At 40.9% G+C, this 25,996-nt stretch overlaps 1 protein-coding gene and 1 long non-coding RNA gene across 7 annotated transcripts in view; one reads left to right on the top strand and one right to left on the bottom strand.

Annotated features, from left to right (window-relative positions):
• Nucleotides 1-25,996, bottom strand: part of NRP1 (neuropilin 1) — a 136,919-nt gene that overhangs the window by 91,095 nt on the left and 19,828 nt on the right. The gene's annotated exons all lie outside the window — the stretch shown is intronic.
• Nucleotides 17,207-25,909, top strand: LOC112834362 (uncharacterized). The gene is made up of 4 exons (XR_003210868.2): nt 17,207-17,307; nt 23,288-23,484; nt 24,033-24,086; nt 25,513-25,909. It is a non-coding gene; the product is annotated as an uncharacterized lncRNA (long non-coding RNA).

Genomic DNA, 25,996 nt, shown 5'->3' with positions numbered 1-25,996 from the left:
AGCAAGACTTGAACAATCTCTGTGTTAGGAGTGAGCTCATGGAGGGAAGAAAGGATTTTAATGACCTAGGCGGCCTCATGATTTATACAGACTTTAAGGAGTAATTGTGTGTTTAGAAGAAAAGAAAGCAGTGGCCATAAACATTGCCAGTAGCCTAAGAGCAGGAACACCACCTAAGTTTAACCATATGAGCACAAAGAGGGTCAGCTCGCTGAAATGGCTCTGTGGTTGGACCATGGATTTAACTCAATGGGGAGATCAGACAATCTCTGACCTACCATCTAAAGTACTCCCTGACCCTAAGGTGTCTTTATGGCAAGCTTAACAAAAAGGAAAAGGGATTATGGTCAAGTTCATTAAAAATAAAAGGGAGCATAAAGGGAGGATTCCAAATACACTCTTCTCTTTAGTACAACATAAGCTAGAGAAAGGCATAAAAAATTTCCTCTTGATAACACTAAAGACTCAGCTATAAAAACAAGACAGGTAGGCAAAGGAGAGAGAAGGTTGTGCTTTACCTTCCTTGCTTTGACTAATTATTCCATGGGGAGAGTGATTTTTTTTTTTTTTTGTATTACAAACCAGAATACATAAAACGATTTAACATTTCACTATATTTAAACAGCCTAATTTCTTTGAAATGAATTTCTTCTTTTAACGTAGAGGGCTCAAGTTTACGGCACTTTATCTATAAATAAAAGTTTCTTAAGAGAATTGATGGTGTAAAATCACAAGGTGGTTTTTCAGCATTTTAGTTCTTGAATTATTTGGGGACAAATAAGTGCTTGCTTACAAATGTACAATAAAACAGGCCCCTTGAGAATCCTTCCAGGGAAAACTTATTTAAAACATTGTAAGTTCTTAAAATTGTCATATTACATTAAAAATACCCATTTCAGATATTTCATGAATTCTGATTGCTTTTTTCTCTAGTAATGGCAAATTACATAGATCATATTATTGTTTTCGTCACTTCCCAATCTGTTTTTTGCCCTTTTTTTTAGAGAGAGAGAGAGAGAGTGCATGCATGTACAAGTGAGGGGTCGAGGGCAGAGGGAGAGGGAGAGAGAGCATCTGAAGCAAGCTCCAAACCCAGCACAGAGCCTGCTGTGGGGCTTGATCTCACAACTCTGAGATCATGACCTGAACTGAAATCAAGAGTTGGATGCTTTATCAACTGAGTCAACCAGGCGCCTCCTCCTTTTTTTGGTAGTAGGAAGCAGAAATAGTAGAGAATTGGTCCTAAAATGTATTCCCCAGAATACTCATCTTATGAAATGTTTTAAGGAAAAACTAGGGTTTTTTTCCCCCAAATCACTTGGGAATGTTACATGTCATAATGTTCCTTTCATGAATCTTCACAATTTATGTCAGTATATTAAAAGCTCTGAGGAGTCCCACAGGTATGAAACCTGGATTTAACTTGATTTAACCCAACATATGCCTATCTCTGGTCTTAAGACTCTTTTATTACAGAATACCTGTGGAACAAGTGTTCATCAGAAAATATTTTCAATGTCCTGTTTTGGAAAGTCATCGACTTTGTACTAGCCACAGGTCAGCAGGAATAAAACATTCATAAGGGAATCAATTTTGTAAGTGATGACAAATTTGAGAAGACGGAGATAAATTTGGCAACCTAATTCCTTCTTCTTTTCTGCCTTAGATGTTAGGAATTTAATTTTAATCAGTGCTTGGAGAACTGTTTTAGCAACTGTTTCTAACTAAACAAGCACAATGCTGATACCGAAGACTGCCTATACTTGGTAAAAGAGGTTGGCCCGAGCCTGACAGATACCCTTGGCAGAGATTACTCCAGTTTGCTTCTCTGAGAACAGGGAATCGGGAATGTCCTGGTTTTTACTATGTAGTTCACGTTACAGTGACCACCATGAATAGAACTAGCAAAATTGTACAGTGGGAAGAGATCTAAAGGACAGTAGACCAATATTGCAGTCTATAGATGAGAAAGCTAAAGCCCAGAACACTTAAGAGGACTGGAACAACATTTCCAATCCAGTTAGCAGAAGAACCAGTACATTCTACTGTATTTTTTTAAAGATTTTATTTATTTATTTGACAGAGAGAGACACAGCGAGAGAGGGAACACAAGCAGGGGGAGTGGGAGAGGGAGAAGCAGGTTTCCCGCTGAGCAGGGAGCCCGATGCAGGGCTTGATCCCAGGACTTTGGGATCATGACCTGAACCAAAGGCAGACGCTTAACGACTGAGCCACCCAGGTGCCCCTCCATTCTACTGTATTTTGATGAAAAACCATTACCTCTCATTTGTGAGGAGATGATGAGAAAGGGCCTTTATGTTCATCTGGGTTTGCTTCTGATTTGAGAATCCTACTAGGGGAATGCTCAGCCTTGCTCCAAAACCTATAGGAAGAGGAGGCGCATGAGTCCAGAGAGGGAGCTCGTCCGTCCTTGGCGCCCTGATGATTACTGTGTTCATTACTTGGCCTTGGCTCTGTTCCCTCAATAAATGTTTCTTCAGTATTTAGTGTAGCTTCCATCCATTATCCTAAGACTACATTTAATTACTCCTCCACAGAAGAGCCCTTCAGATATCTGTGGATAAGCATCGTGACCCTAACGTTTCTAACGTTTTTGGTATTGTAAGAAGAGAAAAAATTAAAGAACTGATATATGAGGCTGACACTTTTTAAAAAACAGGCAAAACCATCGATAAGTAAGAAGACCACTTCTCTAATTGCTCAATGGTTGTCCAGACAACCTTCTTTTAGCAATGACAAGATTGGTGAGCACTTTGATGTATTTCAAAGGCTCTGTTAACTGTAGTGGGGGCTTGGAGTTGTGGCTGTGCTGCAAAAGGCAGGGTAGGTGGCTAGACTTGTATTCTCCTCTGTTCCACACCCCACCATGCCTTCCTTTTCCCTCCATTCCCACACTCTCCAGCCTCTGCCCTTCTTACCGATTTGGGACTCGGCAGTCTTGACGCAGGGTCTTGCCATGGGAGTGACAAATCGGCTCAGTGGAGCAAGGACCCAGGTAATGGAGAGAGGTGCAAGGCAGAGGAAGGGCTGATCTGGGTCTCCCCATGAAGGAGCCAGAGGGCCACGGAGACGCCCGGGTGACAATTTAACACAAGCATTTTCCACATCCATTTTGAGGGTTGGCTTTCTGATGCCAGAGAAAGAATTTAACTTATTCTGCTGATTCTTCTTTTACAAACTAGGCACACCAGCCAAGAACTCCAAATTCTGGACTGAGAATGTTCCTATTTTTGTAACTGTTAAATTTCTAGATTGAATTTTCTCTTACTCCCTCCCTCCTCATACTACTATGTAATTTCATGCCAACTGATAGTCCCTTTAACATTTGTGTGTGTGTGTGTGTGTGTGTGTGTGTGTGTGTGTGTGTGTAATATAGTAAGATTATGGCTGTACGGTAAAAATGTCATTGATTCAGGATACTTTTCCTAATGACAGGTTGTAATAATTCTCCTTGCCAGACATAGGCCAAATACCCATTTTCACTAATTAAGCACATACATAGCCTTCATTATTTTTTTTAACCTTAAAATAGGCTTTTGTAAATTTATATGTCAAATGGCCTTTATATTGGTTACTCACTACTGAATTCCTCCCTAATTATTCACTGATGAAAACATCCACTCCAGAAACATAGGTTAACAGTTCAAATACTATCAAAGTAGAAATAATGTTGGGTTTGGCAGTCATTAAAAATAATAACTTCAATTTGATGTTTTTCTAATTTTTCTTCTTTAAAATCTAATGTCTGCAAAAATACTTTCCTTTAATGGGTGACAGACATGTTAAACACAGACTGTGTAAATGTTTGAACAGCAATAATATTGATCTGTTCAATGGAAATTTTCTGTACAAATGGTAGACCATTAGCAAAAGCTTTGATTTTTACTCCCATTACCCTTTGCAATTAAGGAGGAAAGTATTCTTAGCATTGTGTGGTATATGTATATGTATATATAATTTTTGGTGAAAAAATAATAGTTTATATTTATGTAGTTCTCTTTTTTGAAAAGCTGAGAGAGCTTTCAGACTTGGCATTGTTATACAGGCTTGAAAGGACAAAGTGAACAGGTAGTATCCTGTGACATGTGAGCGTGTCTTTACTGCAGCTGTGTCCACATCACGACTAGAATAGCTCGTCAATTTTGTTAAACCACTGGTGTCACAGGCGATTCTTTACTGAATTGACTAGTGAATCAGCTGCATTAACTCCTGAATTGTTCACCTAGAGTCACACAGAAGTGCCTGGAATAGAGTCAAGGGGATGAGTGGTGGTATAGACAGAGCCAACTCCTCATCCTTGGCTCTAGACTTCACTGTCAGTGACCTGGAAGTGAACCAATAACATAGATGCTAGAGAGGAAGTAAAAAAAATAAATGTCGTGCCATTTGAAGATAATTCGATGACATTTCTCTAGTAACGTGTTTTCTACTGCCTCCCGAACGCGCTCTGCTCATTCAAAACTTTGGAGCTCAAGGTAGTATTAAGTCAGGTTCTCCTAGGGCTGCAAACAACATGGAGCATCTCCCTCTATGTTCTTTTTTTTTTTTTCTAAAGATTTTATCTATTTATTTGAGAGAGAGAATGAGAGAGAGAGAGAGAGCATGAGAGGGGGGAGGGTCAGAGGGAGAAGCAGACTCCCTGCTGAGCAGGGAGCCCGATGCGGGACTCAATCCCGGGACTCCAGGATCATGACCTGAGCCGAAGGCAGTCGCTTAACCAGCTGAGCCACCCAGGCGCCCCCTCCCTCTATGTTCTAACCCAGACTTTTGAAAAACAGTGTTTGCGGCACCTGCGTGGCTCACTCAGTTAAGTGTCTGCTTTCCGCTCAAGTCATGATCCTGGAGTCCCGGGATCAAGCCCCACATCAGCTCCCTGCTCAGCGGGGAGTCTGCTTCTCCCTCTGGCTCTCACTCTTCCCTCTCTCAAATAAATGAATAAAATCTTAAAAAAAAAAAAGGAAAGAAAAACAGTGTTTGAATGTAGATAAACAAATTTTGATAATGACCTTAAAAAAGGAAAAAGATAAAATATGAATCTTAGTAGAGAAATGGCAGGGTAAAAAGGAAAATAGAAAGGACGACTTGCAGTCAAATGCATGCCCCGATATTAGCTGCAGGGTTTTTGTTTTAAGGCACAAACTGAAAGAGGCTTCACCCGGCGAGTCCTGTGGGTCTCTGCTCTGAGCCTCTGCCCAGTCACCACCCCTGGGATGGTACCAGCTCTTCCAAAGGTCAGAGACAGCTGCCCTGATGCCCCTCACCTACGAATAACTGCATAGAACTGTTCTGACATCAAGTTTCCTAGAAGTTTCTCTTTTCTTATTTTTGCAGAACCAAATTCCATTCTTTCAAACCCCAATTCAAGGTTCATCTGTTCTTTGAGGCTTTTCTTATACTCAGTCACTTGTAAATGTTTCCTCCACTTGAGTTTATGGAGCCCTAACTTAGCCAGTATGGACCAGTTAATTATGTTTGCCTAGTGTTGCACTGGAATTATTGTTTAGGTGCTGCCATGCCGTAGTTTTTTTCCCTGATAAGATCATCCTTCTTTTTTACTAAGATTTTATTTACTTATTTGTTTAGAGAGCACACGGGAACAGGGGGAATGGCAGACGGAGGGAGAGAGAGAATCTCCAGCAGACTCTACGCTGAGTGTGGAGCCTGATGCAGGGGCTTGATCTCACCATCCTGAGATCATGACCTGAGCTGAAATTGAGAGTCTGATGCTTAACTGACTGAGCCACCCAGGTGCCCCAATTATCCTTCTTGCAGGTAGAAAATATGTCTATTTATCTTGGGTTTTTATGAGAATCAGAAATAAAACTGTTCCCTGGGAAAAAGTTCATGCTTACGGAGAAAATGAATAAACAAGAAAAATCAGAATAAACATCACATAACTCAGGTAGTCCAACTCTTTCGTATTGATTTTAACAACATTGAAACTGAATCCTCTAACTTGTTTACTAAATGGTTGTGAAGGAAAACGTCTTACCCTTTCAGAAATTTTTTCTACAAATGATATAAATCACTTTGGGGAAAATGCAAAGATACTGGGTGGTTCGGCTTTTGTTCCAATTACATGAAACCTTATTAAAATAGCCATCATGACAACAACACCTCTGCTGAAGAGCATACCAAACACTTAAGGGCATAGTCGCATCTATCATCCTGGGATTTGGGTACCTAACTCCTATTAGTGATAATAAGTATTACGTCTATAAATCCCTAGTCACTCTGTCAATCCTGTTTCAGTTTCCACAGGTGGAATGATAGTTCTAATTAGGTCCACATCTTCAAGATTTCTATTTAGAAAAACAAACTGTTTAGATCTCAACTTTTCTGGGATCTCTGGCAGTGTTACCGATAAGGGTGCCATTGATGCATTTCAAATTTTACGTTGTAATTCATTGTCTTTTAAGGACATTTGCTCCGCATAAAGTCTCAATGCAACTGACATTAGTGTGTGCTAGAAACACACTCAAATGGTAAAATTTGCCTAATGAAGCTGCTAATTATTTTCTTCCCGTTATGTTCCCTCCCTGCATTATTTGTCTCCTCTACTTCCTTCCATTAGGGGACAAGCAGCAAAAGGTTTCAGAGACTTTATCACCAATCTTCGGAGTGAACTACACACAATCCATTCTCTTCTCTTTAGTGCATGAACAAAAAAATTCACCACCATTTGTACGTAAGGTCAGCCTCTGTGGAAGCCAACATCTTATACTATTTTTTTCATCATTTGAATTTCAAATTCTGATCCTCAAATGCTTTTCACCAGCTTTAAATCCAGAGCCTAAGGAGAATAGCAGGACCTGTTCTAATAATCTTTGTCTGTACTAAGGCTTAGAGATGTAAATTACAGGTTTTGTTCTTTTATTTCTCCTTTTTAGTATCTAACTAGCATTAAAATGGAATATAAGTCCAGCGGGCACTTTGCAAGTGAGAATGTACATAATGCTTCTATGGGATGTGTCCATATGTATATATAACTGTGTAAGCATGAACATAAATACAAAAGATTGCAATCTTATCTAAAGAAAATTAATTTACAAAATAAAAAGATTCCAAAGCTGTGCTGGTTTACACAAAATGTTGCCATTTGGAGTTGATTTTGTGTGCCTCTGACACCAAGAGGTTTTCTTATCCATAGGAGCCACCGAGGCAGTAGGGGATGACCGACCCCGGTAAATCCAAACCACAGGACTGACAAATGATTAATTCTGGTCGTCAGATGATTAGCCCTATCCATGGGGTCACAACCTTGCCTGCCAGTAACTTGCACCTAAACTCCTTCAGGAAAGGTAAGGAAACTTGAATAAGCTGTTTTTTAGAGGCCAGCTCTAAAAAGTCCAACTGCAACAGACCCTGTATTCTGCGCACGCCTTCTCAGAGGAGTCTGATTTCCAGTTTTTGTTAAATTAGTTTCATATCAGTCAATACTTGTTTAAAAACATGTCATAAGTCTCTGTGGCTTGTGCATGCTTCAATTACCTCTGATTATTACATCAAGATTCACAAACAAGATACCAGAGTCACCCTTATTTACTGCAAAATGCTATTGAAACAAACTGAAATTCAATTTCAGAACAGATTGCAATAACCCATCAAAACAGAGCAAGTGGAGAGGAAGTTGGGCCTCGAGGTGTGCTGGGCCATTGTTAAATGCAGGACGGCATCTCACCTAATAATTTAAACATGGTCTTGTGGCCTGACATTTTTAATGCTTTCTTGATCTCTTTCTTCTGGCTCTGTGTGTTCTTTGCCACTGTAGGGTGCAGTGCATTGCAGGTTATGGATTAAATACCAAGCCCTCTTCTGCCAATAGCACTTTTAGGAGGGGAAAAATGATTGGGTACTTTTATAAATAGTCACACCATAGGTGTCCACAGAAAGCAATGTTTATTCAGGGCTTTTAAAAGCTGCCTGCTTTTTAGATACAAACCAATCCATAAAACTGCCAAGTTCAAATTTTCAGCTATTATCTGGCCAGTACGTCTCCGGCACCTTGGTAGGCTGATTGGACATTTTTGTCGGCATACATTAAGAGCCCCGGCTTAACAAATGCAATCTGGTTCTAAAAATTAATTTAACTTACACAATTGCCCTGATATGCAGCCCGTGGCTCTCATTTACTTAGTGATTCATTGCATTTGGAATAAACTAGAGGGTTAAGAATTCTACGCTCGAGGCAGCTCTGACTCTGAAGAACAGAAACATACACATATTTCTCCCATCATTTGTTGCTACAGGGCAAGAAAAAAGAAAGCCACTGTAATTTGGAGACAAGACTTTTCCAGACAACTAGGAACAACAGCAACCATAGCGCGCCACTAAACAGAGCTGTGTTGTGGAGACGTGGAGTGCAGTAAGACGTTAGTGGGGGCACATAGAGTAGATGCAGATAGAATCTTCAAAAGTGCATTGGTGTGAATCCTGGAGAAAACTCAGAGAGCTTGCAAAACTCCTTTATAATAAACACTTAAAACATAGGTCATAGAGTGTTTCCTGGAGGCAGGAAGTCAATTAAATGGGGACAAAATTTAGAAGAATTTTATATATATCTACACACACATACATTCTATATACCTTTATATAGTCATATACGTGTGTGTGTGAGTGTGTATAAAAAGAGAGAGAGAGGGAGAGAGAGAAGATTATATATATCTATTTTCAAGTTGAAATGACCTGCAAAATTGTCTGGTTTGATCTCCTTATTTTTAAATATGGAAACTGAGACAGAGAGGTGGAATAGTAAGTTTTAGCATCTAAAGGCTCAGGTCTTCTGATTCTCTATCTACTACTTTTCCACAGAGTTTCCAAATATGTTTCTCACTTGTGCAGTTTAAGAATGTGAACCTTCTCTACAAATTTATTTTCTGTCCCAATTTTTCTTGAAGATCAGAATTCTGCAGTTGTGGGCTCTCTTAAATCTCTAGTATATTTTGAAAACTAAGCAAAGTGATTTTTAAAATCTCCACTCAAAAAAATAAATGTTTTCAAGCATTCTGATGGGCTGAGTTAATATTTAATTACAAATAAAGGTAGAGAGAAAATTAAGTTTTTTATGCGTGTGCCACTGTGATGACTTTGACCCTGAATCTCAATGGGCAGAGAAAGGCATCTGAGCATCTTAGTGGGAATGAACATCGAAAGACTTGAGTTCATTTGTACAACCTAATCCAGTTGAGGCAGATGAGCAGATTTGTGTCTGTCCTGCTTTATTTATTTTTTTAAAGACTTATTTATTTGTTATTTGAGACAGAGAGAGAGAGCAGGGGGAGGGGCAGAGGGAGAGAATCTCCAGCAGGCTCCCTGCTGAGCGCAGAGCCCAGTGCAGGGCTCAATCTCATGACCCTGAGATCATGACCTGAACTGAAATCAGGGTCAGATGCTTAACGGACTGAGCCACCCAGGCACCCCATGTCTGTCCTACTTTAAAAACCCATTGAAGAAAGAAGTTCCACTGCATCCCTAGTAACTTATTCCTGCATTCTGTAACCTCTACTTTGAAGAAAATTTTTGAAGACAGTTCCAATCTGTTTCGTTTCAGTTTCAGAAAATTTCTTCTTTTTTCCAATTTATTTAAATGTACACATACACATACACTTAAATAACACAATCTATTTTTAATCCCAGAATACTTAGATTCTCTATTTCTTTTCAGACAAGATAAGAGACATTTGTAAAATATAAACTTTAACACAGTTATCTGGACAGGGACTTTTCCAGGCTTTTCCTTCCTTGGAATGTTTTTGGCCCAGCCAATTTTGATTCTAACATCTTTAGTAGATATCCTGGCTTCTAGTGTGGAGGAAAACAGAAACAGCGTGCTTCCTTAGCATTTTACAACCTGTGTGGACTGTTACATCTTTGTAATGGTGATGGCATATTTAATCACACACAGTTTGTTTCATTGTGCTAGAAACAAAGAAAACTCATGAACAAGAATTACAGAAGGGAATTTGGAGGGCATCTTCTCTGCTCTTAAATGTTACAGATAAGAAAACAGAGCCCCTGTGGACCGCTCCAGGTCATATGACCCCAAGACAGCAGCAGAACTGGACTTTGGAGTCTCCCTACTAAATCCAGCGCTTCTATTAAAACACACTCAGCATTCAGTGGAGGAAGACAGAAAATATATTTGTTATGTTTGAAGGAAGAATGCTTGGCATCTGCTAACAGTGAACACACACACACACAGGCATGGGTGCACTCAAAATCCACAAAAATCCCTTAAAACATAGCCGATTTGTATGATAGGGATGTGGCACTATTACCATACTGTGGACTTATCAATTTCTGCATTACCATGTGAATGAATGAATTTCACTCATCCATACCCAATGTGTAGAGTCTTTTATCCATCACAGTTATGGTGTGGATAATGTCTTTTCTTCAGGCAAACCAAGAGGTCACTAATACCAATTAAATACATTCTTTACTTCATGTTAGCACTGAACAATACCATTGAGAGCAAATTCAACTACGTAGAACTTTATATACAATCAGAGTGTGGTTTGTGACCTCAAGTTAAAATCGCTGTATTTCTTTCAATATAAGATGTTGATCACTTATTGGTTTTTATGTATACATGATGTTTTATGTAGTGGTGAGATTCCTACATTTTCCAAATGCTTCTGGTAAGCTCTTAGAATGTGAGAATTGTAACAGAGTCTAAAGTGACATCTGACTTCCTGCTAATGTGTCTTAGTCCTCATTCTGGGGCTTGATCTTTTTACAGAATAATGCTTCAGCAAAACTCATTTCTAGTAACTGTGCTGAGAGATACAAGGGGCCAGAAGAGTAAGCATTGGAAAGCTAATGAGGAAGAAAACAGTAATATGCCACTCCTGTGAAGTCCTGAAGGGTTCACCCTATATGTACATGAACCTGGGAGAGAACCAACATCCGTTTTGAATCTGAGCAAAACCAGTCACATTAAACAAGTAGCATTTCCTCAACACCATAGCTACTAACCTGCTGAGCTGTCGGAGTTGACTGCCCAGCCAAAGCCAGTGCTGTGATGAGAGAGCCTTGGTCAAAAAGTCAGGAGGGCAGAGTTCCAAATTGGACTCTGCCATTAAACAGTGGGGTAATGCTGGGCAAGTCACTTGACCTGTCTGGGTCTTTGTTTCCTCATCTGCAACCTAAAGAGATTGCCCTAGAAGATCTCAAAAGCCCTTTCCATTAACAACACACCAGGACTCAAAAATAGTCATGTTGACTCTGGTTTTATCATAGCCCTGATCCGGGTCTAGAGCCTGTGACTTGCCCGGAAACCACCTCTACTATGTCAGACATGGGTAGCTGGACCCAAGGCCAGTCATTCTTCAAGTGTTGAACAGTTATAAAAGAATTTAAAAATTTTAGGTTTTCCTTCTGATGATTATCTTTTAAAAACTTCACTGTGAACATGTTCTAGATCACCTAGATAACCACCATATAAGAAACACTGTCATGTCTTTTTGTGGCCACGTGTGTGTGTATCTGTTTATGATTAAATGAGCACCCAGTGTGGACCACATGAAGGCATGGCTGTCTGTGTGGACAAAAGCTTCCCATTCATTCAAACAGATACAAGTGGTTGGGATGGGTGAGTCATCCATCACCTGGGAACACAGGAGTAACATACAACTGACCTCTAAAACACTGATATCCTGGCCATTGGCACCATGGCCTAAGTCACTGGGAAATTCATAAGCAGTAGTTCACAAGTAACAACTCTAGACAAAAATAAGCAATAAAGAACTTTTCATTACAAAGGTATTTATTTTCCAATGTAATATTTTGGGCTATGCCATTAAATTAATCCATTGTTAATATACTATTACTTTAAACCACCATCAGTGGCTACAACAAATTAAACAAAATTTTTTTAAAAACCAGCAAAGTCCATGATAATAGCTAAAAGGGTTGTCCATCATGCTGAAACTCAAGGAAATTAAGTTAATACTAAGTAAAGCATAAAATTGCAAACACATCAGACTATTATTATGTTACCCAATGACGGGGATTTTGTTTCTACCAAATGCCACGATTCATCACGTCAAATTGATGTTGTCATCTGAGTGTTTTGGTTTTGTTGTTATGTTGGGATTAATGTGTAAACTTACATTATTTTATTTATTCTATGGGAACGCTAAACATAAGTATGAATACATTTTCTGTACATATGTAGTAAGCAATATAATAAAAATATAATTTTCAACACTCAAGATTGGTGGAAATGCTTTTCTTGAAAGGGTGGTCAGCATACTCCTTAAGTTTGGGAAATACTTTTCTTTGAGCTGTATCCTCAGGCTTTTCAGTGAGGACAGGAACCGACAGCCAGACAGGAAGGTCTGTTTGAAAGCAGGCTGCCCCTTGGTCCATTGACCTCTCTAGTTAGTCTGATTGTTCTGGAACTCTCTAGAGTCTCCTTTTTCTGTTTGGTTACTTTAAAGTGGACCTATGAAAAATGATTCTTTTCATCTTAATCCTGCTTCTTATACCCAAGCCAGCCCAGAGCCATCTGGAAACAGGCTTGCTCTCTGATGAGGACAAGAAGTTTCTGGACTCTCGGGGTTGGCCTGGATGCAGAGAAGAGAGCCGAGAAAGTTGATCTGGAGTGGTAACTGCCCCGGGGGGGGAGGGGCCCGGGGGGTCTATTCTTACTCTAGAGCTTGAGGGGTAGGATGGGAACAGGCAATTTGGAAGCTGAGAGCTTCAAGTCTACACACCAAGTTTGGTTTAGGCAAGCCAGTCAGTTCCCTGGAAGGCGCCTACTGGGGCCACCAGAGCCCAGAGAGGATTAGCATTTCAGTCCTAATAATCCAGTTTAAACAAGGAAAAAACCTTTCATTCAGTGCAACTTTACTCTACAAATTGATTATAAATTACAGATTGGAAGTCCACACAATCTGTAACACAAACCAAACACTAAACACTACTATCTGTGGTGATGGCATATAACTTACGGCAAATTTAATCACAGCCACAGGCTGTGTGTCTTATAAGAAGCAGCACACTTTCAAAGGGTGAATATTTCATCTATAGCCTGTGAATGAACAGTTTTCTCCAAGGATGTTCCTAGAAGCCATTTGCTATGAATTTCTCAGTTTCTTTAGATTTCGACTGAATATAAATATGGATTCTGAAATATTTCTGGGGCCTCTGCAGTTTTTACTTCCAATCTTACAACTTAAATAGTCAAGGTACACCTTGTTCCAGCAAACCTACTTTTCCTTCAAACACTTTGGGTTTCAAGGTAGGGTTAACTGCCTTAAATTGTGCAGGCCTAAGGGCAGAGGGAGGGGAGGGTGAAACAGAGGGCCGCCTGCTCAGTGAGCTGCTGGGATAGTCAGATGGAGTTCGGTTTCATGGCTCTAGAAAATTAGACTCTTGGACATTGCTGTAAGAAAAAATTCACAGGAATTACATTAGTCTCTGAAAATGAGTACTACGTCTTCCTATTAATAATATACTTACCGACTTCAGTTCACAATGGAAAGTCAGTTATCCTATTAATTTTTCTCATTTTGGCAGGCGTTAAAGTATACCTGTTTTTCTGGAGCCAAGCAGGGTTTCAAGATCTTGGGATCCCCTAGAAATATCTTTTTCAGTTGGTGAAAGGGAACTGCAAGAGAACCTATTTTCAGCCCTGGTCCTGGGAACAGCATGTGGATGTCACATTAGACTTATTTCTGCCCTGACTGACCAGGGACTTACTGGATGGACCACCAGAGATGCAGGCAAGCCTCCTGCAGTCTCTGCTTCACCGGGACATGCTGCCCGGGTTGAAGGGAGTCTGGGGGATTTGAGGGACCTGGCTGTGTGCAGGCAGCCCCCATCCTTCTACACAGCCTCTGTCCATTCTTTACAGCTGTCCTTCACCCTGAGAAAAGACTGATGAATTTTCAACCTCGTAGTCGAAGGGCCCACTTAATGTCCTAACCCTATGTCATGCCTAATTCACCAGATCCCAAGTGCTTTTCAGTTACTGCCCAGGAAATAAGCACATTAGGACCAGTCATGCAGTCAAGGGCTCTGGGATCTCCTCCGGTCAGCTGGAAGAGAACACAAGGTCCCATAATTCAGTATCTGGTCGGGTATTGCAGACCGTATGGTGGGCTGGCATCAGAAGGACCTGGCTTCAAAGCCTTGTTCTGCCACTTCAAGTTCTGTATCCTTAGCCAGAGCTTTTACCTTTTTTATGCTTCATTTCTCTTTTGTGAAATGGGGATGACAGTATCTTGCAGTGTGCTTGTGAGGATTAAAGATATACACCCACCGTCAGGCACACAGTAGACACCACGTGACTGTAGCTGTTTTTGTTATAGGCTGAGGATGGAATGGTGCCAGAATGTAAACTCCGTATTCTTCCCACTAATCAGAACACTCCTACCACCACCACTACTACTATTCATGAGCATTTACTCGTGCCAGGAACTTTGCTAGGCGCTTGCCCTCTATAATCTCATTGCATACTGCAATAAACCCACAAAGGTACTATTTTTAGGTCCACTTTGTCCTTGAGAGAAATGAGACTTTATGAGGTCACATTGCCCAAAGTCACAGAGTAAGTGGCTGACCCTGGCTAAACAGAACCGTACTCTTTCTAGAGGCTGAGCCGAACCTGCCCCATCCCCCACCACAGAAGCCTTGCCCCCTGCCCCCCAGAACCAACCTTCCTCCCATCCCCTGGCTCTCCCAAGTGGGGGTCCATCTGCCCTGCAGGCTGGGTGCAGCATATGGGCCTGCAGGCCAGAGGCCTAGGTGCTGAGACAGGTCTCTGTCTGTGCTGCTCACCGGGATTGTCTCCCATCCTTGCTTGAGTGGTCTCTTCGTTCCAGTCTATCTGTATATCTGAGTATACCTGAGGCAGGGCCTAATTTTAGGTATTTTGTGAAAATTGCCGCAGGCAACTGATTTGGAGGGGTGTGTTGGTTTAAGCATCACAAACAGATCCTGGTTGGCTTGACAGCGCCTATGGGACTGTAGAGCCGCTGACCTCTCCCTTTTCCCCATCTGAAATCTGTGTTATTAAATGCTCTCTAATTACCTAAAGAAATACGTGAAAAGGAAAAGATTACCTATGTGACTTGGAAAAGTCACTTGAGAAAGTTCAAAGAAATACGTGAAAAGGAAAAGATTACCTATGTGACTTGGAAAAGTCACTTGAGAAAGTTCACACTCTAAAAAATTTCCTGCGGTCTCCTACTTCCTACCAAATGAAGGGGAAGAACTTGACATGACTTGCAAGATGTCTGCGATCCCCGCAGTCCCCGGGGCTCCTGCACAGCCTGCTCCCCCTTTCCTCCACCACGGGGACACCCTGTGTTCATCTCAGTATTGAAATCTTTCCAATGACCAAATAACATCACTCCTTTAGATTTGCTTTCACAAGGACAAGAAAATACCTTCGTCCTATTTCCATTGACCTACAAATGAATAAAACTTCTACCCATTTTGAGTGGCTACCTGGACTGAGGATGATCAAGTCAGGAATGCCAATGTCCAGAACAACGCCCATCTGTGTCAGGAAGAACGATTTTCAGGTGCAGCTCTGTCGCTGCCTCCGTGGGAACTCTGAGGCTCCATTTTGGGCGGTGGCCAGGAGAGGATTTGAGAAGGGCTCCTACCTGCTGGCCTGGGCCCACCTGAGTGCCCGTGGCTTGCATGCCCTCCCAGGACACTGACCACCCTCCTTTCTGCGGGGTGCCTGCCCCATTCTCTCCTCCACGTGAGCTGACCCAAGCCCAAAGCTGACAAGACATTTCCACACAAAAGAACACAAATGTTGTATCATTTGAATAAGTGAGGAGGCTACCCCCATTCTCACTGGGGTTCTGCCTGCAGTCAGGATGAGCAGCCTATCAGGGACATGTGGGGGGGGGGGAGCACTACATTTGGAGGGCTTGAAAGCCTCTTTGTTTAGCAGCTCTGTCCTGAGATCACATTGAGGATTTTTCCTCCAGTCTGAAGTTAGGGAGGTAGACAGAGGGAGGCTGACCTTTGGAGTGGGATTTTCATAAAATAAATAAACTGGATGACAGCATATAAAAGTTACAAACCTCTTTAGAATGCCATATGTGAGCAACTTGTAAACAGTCCATAAATATCACCTGCTGGGCGCAAGTCAAGGAGGCTGATGCAGAATTCTGTATGAGCACATTTTTTGCACCACGGAGCCATCTGGTAATGACAATTTATTCTCTAGTTGGCATAGGACTGCAATTATAAAACATGTTACTACTGACTTCTGTCTGGAAACAGATGATCGTGGCTCATCCTGTAGTGCGGGGTGTAGAGCTGGGTGGGTGTGGCTCGTGGTCACATGCAGGCTGGGTGGAGCCACCAAAGGGATTATAAAATTAGTGGGGCGTTTCGTGGACATCACCACTCCACACGTGGGATTTCAACAGCCACTACCACCGCCGCCACCACCACACACACACAGTTTTTTGAAGCAAAAAAAAATTGTTCCTTTCATAGTAATGTCTACGCCATTTTTAAAAAAGAACTCACATACATCTATGGCATTCTTGGAGAACAGAATGAAGAAAAAGCATAGTGAATAAATAGCAACCTCATCCTTTACATACTTCTTTTATTTTTGATCTCCTAATTAGTCAGAATAATTAGTTCTACAAAGGATAATAAGGTCTTTCCCAAGTTCCATTTCACATAGAAATTAACAATAATAAAAAGAATGCTGTTTGATTGTCTTTTCTCCCAAATAGACTTAGCACAGAATCTCCATGCAGGGTGGGCGGGCGTGGGGAGAGGGAATCAGATTTCTCCAAAGTGGAGAATAATGTGTCAAAAAAAACCACCTGAAGGAAAGGTGGGCTAATGGTTGTATTATTACAAACACGTAAAAAATCTACAGACATATTTTAATGCTATTATCCCCTTCCTACTTAACACGAACCTTTCCAATTATACTTTTCATCAAGAGTTCCCTCTTATGTTGCTGCTTCCTGCCCTTCTGGGTTCCTATGATATGTAGTTTCCATCCTGGTCTCATCCTGTTTGCCCCTTTGCGTAAAAGCTAAGGAGCCTGGCCCATAACCTGCCACGGCTTTTCAAAGGCCCCAGAAGTCTGTAAACAGGAAAGATTTCCTCTGAGGCAGAGGGCCCCTCCTTGATCAAAAGATGGCTTTTGGATAAGGACTTCCCCCCAGTTCTTAGCCATTAACACTTTGCAGATCAGACGTTCTCTTGGAGGGCACATTACTACCATCCACGGCAGAGGGGCCGGCATCTTGCCAGGAGTGCAAGGGCCCCACAGAAATTGCAGGAAGGGTAAGTTGCAGCTGCTCTGTCTGTTAATGAGGAGGTGGGGCCAGGAGAAAAGCAAAGATTTCCTCTGAGCCAGGGCCAGGCTTGGAGCCCCCTCCTGGTTAACATTTGGGGAAGGCACTCCCATCAGACCTGTTCCCAGTACAAAGGGGGACGGGGAAGTTGTGTGAGGGGCTCTGGCAACCATGGGGACCCCAAAGGTTGGAAGTAAGAATAATAACTCTAAACATAAAGATCGCTTTTATCCCTGTGGTTAGCAAGTGCCCTGAGGCCACTTCACAAGTGATTTTGAGAAATGGGAGCACAGTCAATGACTTAAAAGCTGGAGACGTCATCCCATGCAAAAATTCCAGGTATGTTTGTTTGTCGAGGAAACTTTATTACTTTATAGTCACAGCTCCCATTTCTAAAGTTGAGCACCTCTTTGTCCAAGGTGGTTAACTTGGACAAAGTTAACCTCTGTAATTTCATTACGACCTTCCAATTTCAGGCAAAATCGGTCCCTCCACAGTGGTGATATTTTGCATTCCTTTCTAGTTAATCTCACCTGTGTGAGAACCTCATTATGTAAGAGTGAAGTGAGAGAGAGCAATCAACACTATCAGTTATCTTCTTTCTAAATTGGGCAAATAGATCAAAGTGTACCCAAACAAACAAACATTTTTAGGAGACCTTTCTTGTATTGGGCTTATCTATAGAACTCATTCTTCTTTTTAATTACCTGACAAGAAAAACGGGCGCTTTGAATTCTTATCGCACATTCCTGTGTAACACTCGGCTGGCACTTACAGACGGCCTTGTTTCGTTCGCTATCTCATTACTGGGATAAACTCCATCTTCCAAAAGAGATGATAAACTTGTAAATCCCAAGGGATGAATCCCAGGGTACAATTCTTTGTCTCTCCCTTCCAGGCTTCACAGCTACTACAGATCAGTAACAATTTCACGTTTCTCTACCTCATTTCATTTCCAGTTGACAACGATTGGGGCCTTCTTTCATGATAATAGGGAAATGAAGCGGCGGGGGGGGGGGTGCAAAACTTGTGGGCCTGGGAGTAGATATTCAGTTTCCTCTCTAAATGAGAGGTTGGTAATGTTAAATGTGGTGGAAGCGGCTGGAGAAAAAAGGGAAGGTTTGCCCACACAGCCAAACTGGGTAGCAACTTAGAAACCATCTTGTTTACACATCCGTTACAGCATTGGCCATCTGCAACTGTGAAATACCCGTTTACCAGTCCTGTCTCCCGCATCTGCCGTAACCCCTTCTAGGACAGTGAACGAGGCATTATTCATCTTCCCGCACCCAGGGCTGACTGTGGTACTGACATATGATACACACCCCTGCTTTTTTTTTTTTAAGATTTTATTTATTTATTCATGAGAGAGAGAGAGAGAGGCAGAGGGAGAAGCAGGCTCCCAAGGAGCAGGGAGCCCGACGCGGGACCCGATCCCAGGACCCTGGGATCATGACCTGAGCTGAAGGCAGACGCTTAACCATCTGAGCCACCCAGGTGCCCCACACTCCTGCCTTTTTGTTGTTGTTGTTGTTGTTGTTGTTGTTGTTACTGAATATGATCAAACAATATTGGCATGCTGATGAGAAAGAAGGAATGAAGATTCTGATTTTTTTTCAAATTTTGAGAGTCTGTCTTCCCATCAAGATATAAATAGGGGATTCAACCAAATCGTATGACGGAACAGGTAACCCCCGTGTGATGCTCAGCTGTTCTTGGGAACGAAAGGTAATTTGGTCAACACATGAACAAAGGCCGAACAGTCGAAAATAACCGAAATCCATTCTAATAATTTGTTTAGGATTTGACCCAAGACATGTTTTCACTGCAATACTTTCTATTTTTGTCTTCCATTTCCTCTCCTTTCACTGATATACTTTTATTTGAATCGAACCCCTACCCCCAGAAGTACTAAATCATCACTGCAAAAAACAGAAAGCTGGGAGAAGAACGGGGAAGAAAACAAACGCCACCATAAGAGAAACCTGGTAGCATTTTGTCTTCCATGAGGTCCTCTGTCAGCTGTGTCTGTCCTGCTCTACTAGTCCCCTCCTGGCTGGGATGCCTTTTATTTTTGTACTTATTTTTAACCAATACTGCCTCACTGGTTCCGTTGCTCCTCAGTACCCAGGGGCACAGGGATCTAGGACACGATGATTGTCCCCTAGCAGTCGTTGTGATGCCATTATCCAGTTCGAACTTAGCTCTGAGATAAGTTGTGTCTTTCATTATGTGCTCTGGGGAATGAAATGAAAATGACCCCATCCAAACCAGCGGCCGTGGGGTTGGCACTCAATCTACTCATCTCCATTTATTTGTGGGCCCAATTCAGTCTAGAAATGCATGGCACACCTCACGGATGGCAGCAAGCCACTACTTGAGAGCTTCTGGGGTAAGGGGAGCTCACCACTTTATGAGACAGTCCCTCACCGGAGTAGAAATGGAGTAGAGAACCATATACTTTGAATCTAAACAATGAAAGCCAAAAAAAAAAAAAAGCAAAAGCATCCATGTAACCAGATGAATTTAAAGTAATGTAAAGAATCAAATCAATTCTTTGTCATTGAAGAGTGATTTGCTATAGAACTGCGCATCATGATGGACGGTTCTGCCAGGCTACATACAGATGGGCTCTCTGAGGCATTACCATGGCCCAATGCACAGCTCACAGTGGTAGTGGAATCAGTGATTTAGGGTGACCTCACGATAACCCCACCTGAAGACTGGCTGTCATGTAACAACTATTATAAGGCCCTGAGTTGCATTTGTACAAACATATATAACGTACTAAAATCATTTTTTTAAATGTGTGAACCTTTCAAGTTGAACTAGCTCAAGATTGAAACTAGGTTCCTAGAAAGTCATATTTTATGAAAGTTAGAAGGTTTGTTATAGGGTATTAGGACTAGAATTTCTACCCTTCGAGATGCCACAAAGTAAGTTCTCAGCCCCTGAAGGACTAGCTGCAAAAGGAGTGCACGTATGCCCAAACAGCGAATGACAAATGTGCACTACCTGGACCGAACAACAAATAGGAAAAGCAACTTAGCCGAAGAGGAAGCACGAATGGGTGAGGAGATCATCGTTCTGGGAATCAGGAGAAACAAGTTTGTACCAGAGACCCACTCCCTGGGCAAGTCACTCACTGTCAAAACTCCACAGTTTCTTCATCCATCAAACAGAAGGATCGGAATATAAATCTGGGGTTACCTTCTTAGCTAGCTGCCAAACAGTATATGTGTTTATAACGTCTGCAGATTTTAAAAACTGTGTGTTAGGTCTAAAAGCTTATGATGGGAACACAATTTGGGGTCTTCTAGCAAAAAATATAAAAGTATTTCTAACCAAAATTGTGACTGTAGCTGTTATTCATATATGGTGTGTGTGTGTGTATGAGTGTGTGTGATGTGTGCAGGGAAGTTATTGTTTATATTAATTTGCTAAGGTCAAATCCATTTTTTCCCAAATCTTTGTTACTTGCTTGGGCTCACTGGCAAACACGCTTCTATTATTGGCAGAGAGCTGTCTGCATCTAGCTCACATTGTTTCTCTAGCATAAATAAAAGAGACAGAAACAATGAGCATAAAACTACTGCTGGACTCAGATGTGGTGTTTACCAAAGCAGCTGCTTTTGCATTCTTGAGGTCAGAAGGGTATGTGTGCACACACACACACACACAGACGCACGCACGCACATCTACGTAAGATCTGATAGTCCCTGAAAGCAATTTCCTTCATCCTCTATTTTGCCATAAAGACTAATAAAACATATATAATCCCCTTGGTCAGTTTACTAATTTCCTTGACAGATAATTGCTAATTATTTATGACACAGTAACATTTAGATTACACTTGGTTTATTTCCTTTGTTTTACACCTTTGTTAAAGGTAGTCTTTTAGCTGTTCCATAAAGGGTCACCTAAGGAAAAGCAATTGCATGCTTAACATCTGGGAAAAATATTCCCTGTTTGGTAGGTTTCATGAGAACAAAGTTATTTCTCATAAGATTTCTTTTTTCTTCCAGCATCAGATTTGTTTTCCTAGGAATTGTGCAGTAATGCTTGTATTAATGAGTGATGGAGCGCTTGACTGAATCAATATTGAGTGAAAATAGTTTGTATACATAGATGTGACTACTTTCGTGGGAGTTAGAGTGAATTCCTCAGGAAAGCACACTGAGAAAAGATACAGGGCAGAGCTACAAATGCCTAACAGAGGCAAACAGAAGCCTAAGTGTATAGACTTCTCCATACCCTACATATGTTAAAACAACAGGCTGATTCATAGCTTCCTTGCTTGGTTTCCAAATTGTCTTGCAACAAAAGCAAATTTACTCCCTTCCCTAGACTATAGTTGGGATCCACAATCCCATAAGCTCAAATTTTACAAAGGGAACACTTGCTCCCAAATCTTGCTGGTGACAAATTTAAGATCTTTTCATAGCATGGCAGAATTTTCAATTAAGACAGGGGTTGGCAAACTATGGCCTATACACCAAATCTGTCTCACTGCCTGTTTTTATAAATAAAGTTTAATGAAACACAGCCATGCTCATTCATTTACTTGTCTAGGGCTTTCACACTATAGGGCGCCTGGGTGGCTCAGTTGGTTAAGCAACTGCCTTCGGCTCAGGTCATGATCCTGGAGTCCAGGGATCGAGTCCCACATCGGGCTCCCTGCTCAGCAGGGAGTCTGCTTCTCCCTCTGACCCTCTTCCCTCTCATGCTCTCTATCTCTCATTCTCTCTCTCTCAAATAAATAAAATCTTAAAAAAAAAAAGACTGTTTAGGACTTTCACACTATAATGGAGGAACTGAGAAGTTCAGGTTGAGACCATCTTGTCAGCAAAGCCTAAAATATTTACTATCTGATCCTTTTCAGAAAGTATGCCAATTCCTGATTTAAAATTTAATTTAATTTAATTTAAATTTAATTTAAATAATAAAATTTAATTTAAACAATGAATCATGGAACACTACATCAAGAACTAATGATGTAATGTATGGTGATTAACATAACAATAAAAAATTAAAAAAAAAGAAAAAAATAAAATGGCAATTTATGTCATACAAATATCAACTTCTTTGAAATGTAGATGTGGTTTTAAAGTAAATGTCACCAACTTCCCCTATCCTGAGAATTACCCTCTCACATAAGCCGGTAATTTGTATCAAGAGTCTTAATACTGTCCTTATTGTTCAGTTCAGAAATCATACTTCTAGAAATCTCTTCTAAAGAAATTCTCAAAGATACATAAAGATATGCATAGAGATATCACCTCACCATTATTGTTATTACTTTTAATTTTGAGTAATTGAAAATAAATGTCCTAAGCAGTTTGATAAAAATTATTATTTTGCAAGGATAATGTGATTTATAAAAGGCATGTTTTAAAACTACTTAAGGGCCTAATATAATACTTAAAATGTAACTTTAAGAGAAAATGGTAGGATAAAAAGTATCTATCTCAACTTTTTTAACATATGCATATTTCTAGATGCAAAGAGAAAAGGCCAAAAAAAGATATACAAAACTAAGATAGTGTTATCTTTGAGTGGTATGATTATGGGTGACTTATTTTCTTGTGTTTTTTTCCCCCAATATTTATTCAAAGGAAAAATATGAGGCCCAATTCCATCAGACATAGAGGCGACCTCAGTGTGATGTGTATGTCTCCATAAAAGGCCTATTGTGTAAAACAGAATGTAGGGTTTGCCAAACCACAGAACAAATCTTTATTTAGAACTATAAGAATGGCAACATATATTTTTCCAGTATCTGCAGATCTTAAGTTTTAAAAATTGATTCTATAGAATACAGACATTAGACTTTTTTAAAACAAAGGAATTAAATGTAAAACTTTATTTCTGATAACTCTGTGCTCAAGAAAAATAAGTCGCATGCCTTTTAATGTAATCAACAAATTGTTTATTCCAAATAAAACTCTTCTCTACCATTCTGTGGTTAGCCTGTTTCCGGAAGAGGCCCTTCTGCGTACGGATTAAAGATGGAGATCACTACCACGTCTTTTCAAGCCTGTGGGAGGCACTGCAGTATACTGTGCTATTCCTTGCCAAGCAGTTTTCTCAGATGCGCTACCGAAGGCCACTGCTAATCCATACTGAGCATATTTGCCATCCTACACAGGGCTACGTCACAGGTTTGGTAAATTAATCCTAGTTTTCTTTCTTCCATTAAGACGAAGTGGTCAAACCCATTTTTATCACCATGGAACTTGATCACATTATTTCCAAAGCAATAGAATGTTATGTGTATATTTCAAAAGCATCTCAAAATGCCCACAACGGGACCTACCGTCTTGCTTTTTTTTTTTTAATTTTTTAAAAAAGATTTTATTTATTTATTTGACAGAGAGAGAGAGACAGCGAGAGAGGGAACACAAGCAGGGGGAGTGGGAGAGGGAGAAGCAGGCTTCCCGCCGAGCAGGGAGCCCGATGCGGGGCTCAATCCCAGGACCCTGGGATCATGACCTGAGCCAAAGGCAGACGCTTAATGACTGAGCCACCCAGGCGCCCCCGTCTTGCTTTTTTACCAGTTATGTTGCTGGTACTATTGTTCTTTCAGGCCTGAAGATAGGGACACTGAGAGTCACTAATGCCCAGTCTCCATCTCCCCTCAAATCCAATCACTGGTCAAGTTCTGTCCATGTCTTCTTAAGGCTATCTCTTCCTTTCTGTTTCTATCACCACTAGCTACATTCAGGAGATGGATGGGGGCCTTTTGTGGAAGGAGGCGAAGATGGAATGGTAAGATAAAGCATTCCGCTCATTTATTTAGTTATTAATATTTTTGTTAAAGAATTATTATTTTTATACTAGAGATATGAGGCAGAAAAGATTTCCTATAGTTTCCTTCTGTCTTCTATTTAATTTGTGCCACTTGAAGAGCCAGTAAAATGGTTGCCGAGACTATAAACCAACTCCAAAACATGAGACTTGACTGTGCTTGGCCCCAACTGAGAGATTCCTATATATGACTCACCCAGAGACCATATCCCCAGCAGCCCCTCTGAGCCAGCTCTGGCAAACATATTGTAAAGCAACCCTGAATCATCCTGAAGCTTTGGAAGCCACATGTTCACTGTGTCCCTGTCCACTGCTTCCTGAGGCCTGTCAATCAGGGTCTGCCGGAGAGTCAAAGAGGATGGACTGGGATCCATAATTATAGACAAAGGAGCCAAGGCCTGAAGCGAGACCTTGCTAGCCAGCGCCGGGTGTGGAGAGTTGGCTTGCACTGGTCAAGTATTTAGGGCTGGAGACTGAGTGAACTTGGGAAGCAAGAGCAGTGGCTGAGGGTTGAATTGTAGAAGGTTTGGAAACCCAGCAGAGGTTACAAGTAGAGAGCATCAGCAATCAGAAACACACATGACATTCAACCAACAATTGCCTCAGCCAGATGTTTTTATATACATCTTGTTTGGAGTGAGAGTCAGGTCCCAGAGAGACTGGGCCTGTCTTGGTACTGCCAATGAAGATAATGAGGATCAAGTTGGAGGGCACAGGGTGAGCACAAAGGACATCTCCTGACAAACAGCTCTCCTTTGTTTATCATCGTCTTTCTAGAATGTAAGTACCATGAAGGCAGGGAATGATGTCTGTTATGTTCACTGCTCTATCACTGAACAATAATTGGCACATACTCTGTGGTCAATAAACACTTGCTAAATGATTGAATCAATGAATGAAGGAGCAGGCAACAGTTGAGGTATTCAGAGGAAGAGTTTTGGTATGCAAATAAACAGTGCTTTGGAAAGTGCCTGAATTTACCTCAACTTAAAAGTTTTTAAGTTCTGAATTTATTACCATATATTTTTTTTGAGTATACATTGTGATGGATGTTGGACAGTGAACTCACATTCATCATCAGTCTCAGGGCCTGTATAATCAGTATCTACACCAAACCCTGAAACAACATGGGTACAAAACATCAATAGCTTAAATCTCAAGGTCCGTCTTAGGAAAGATGTAGTGACAAAAATAATGGGGGGCTGACAGTTCAAGTTCTCTTTTTATTGAGGTGTTTAGAAATGCTAGACATTTTCCAATTAATGCTGGGAATCAGCTAAATAACTTTAGCCTTAGTCCACCATTGATCAATTTGCTTTAATAAAAATCTGGCTCAGGAGGACCCAACAGAGGAGAAAAGTACAATTAATACATTCTTTCATTTCAGGTCCTGCTTGCATTTGCATCTCGAATGACTTGGATTTATTGTTTTAAACCAAGTTTCCTGCCTGTAATAGAATCATTAATAGAGCCTTCGTTTTTATTGGGAACACATGCGTGTTCAGAAGTGCCTAGTCACATGTGCTAAGGAAAGGATACAGATAGAAGGACAGCACATTTTAATCACATCTCTGTCCCCGTTTACCCTTTGGCAAGTTTCTTTATCTTTATATGTTGTTGGTGATTTCACTTTAAAATGGATCTGGTACAAATAAACAATTTCCCAAGGATGTGTGAATTAACCAGTGGTTATAAAGAGCTTTGAAATGATGATGTGCTATCAATGCTAAGTCAAATTATGAAATTGCACCTTTGCAAAAATGCTATTGTGGAAATAAATGAATCTGAACATTGTATTTACAGTGTGATTTGCCTCTGAAATAGAATATTCATAATGGGCCCCAGCAGGCGACAACAAAGTGCCATCTTAT

The sequence above is a fragment of the Callorhinus ursinus genome, unplaced genomic scaffold, assembly GCF_003265705.2.
Source record: "Callorhinus ursinus isolate GAN/ISIS: 27379988/994484 unplaced genomic scaffold, GSC_fseal_2.0 scaffold62, whole genome shotgun sequence".
Lineage (NCBI taxonomy): Eukaryota > Metazoa > Chordata > Mammalia > Carnivora > Otariidae > Callorhinus > Callorhinus ursinus.
Note: the sequence above shows the minus strand (reverse complement) of the source record. Positions and strands in the feature narration are given on the sequence as shown.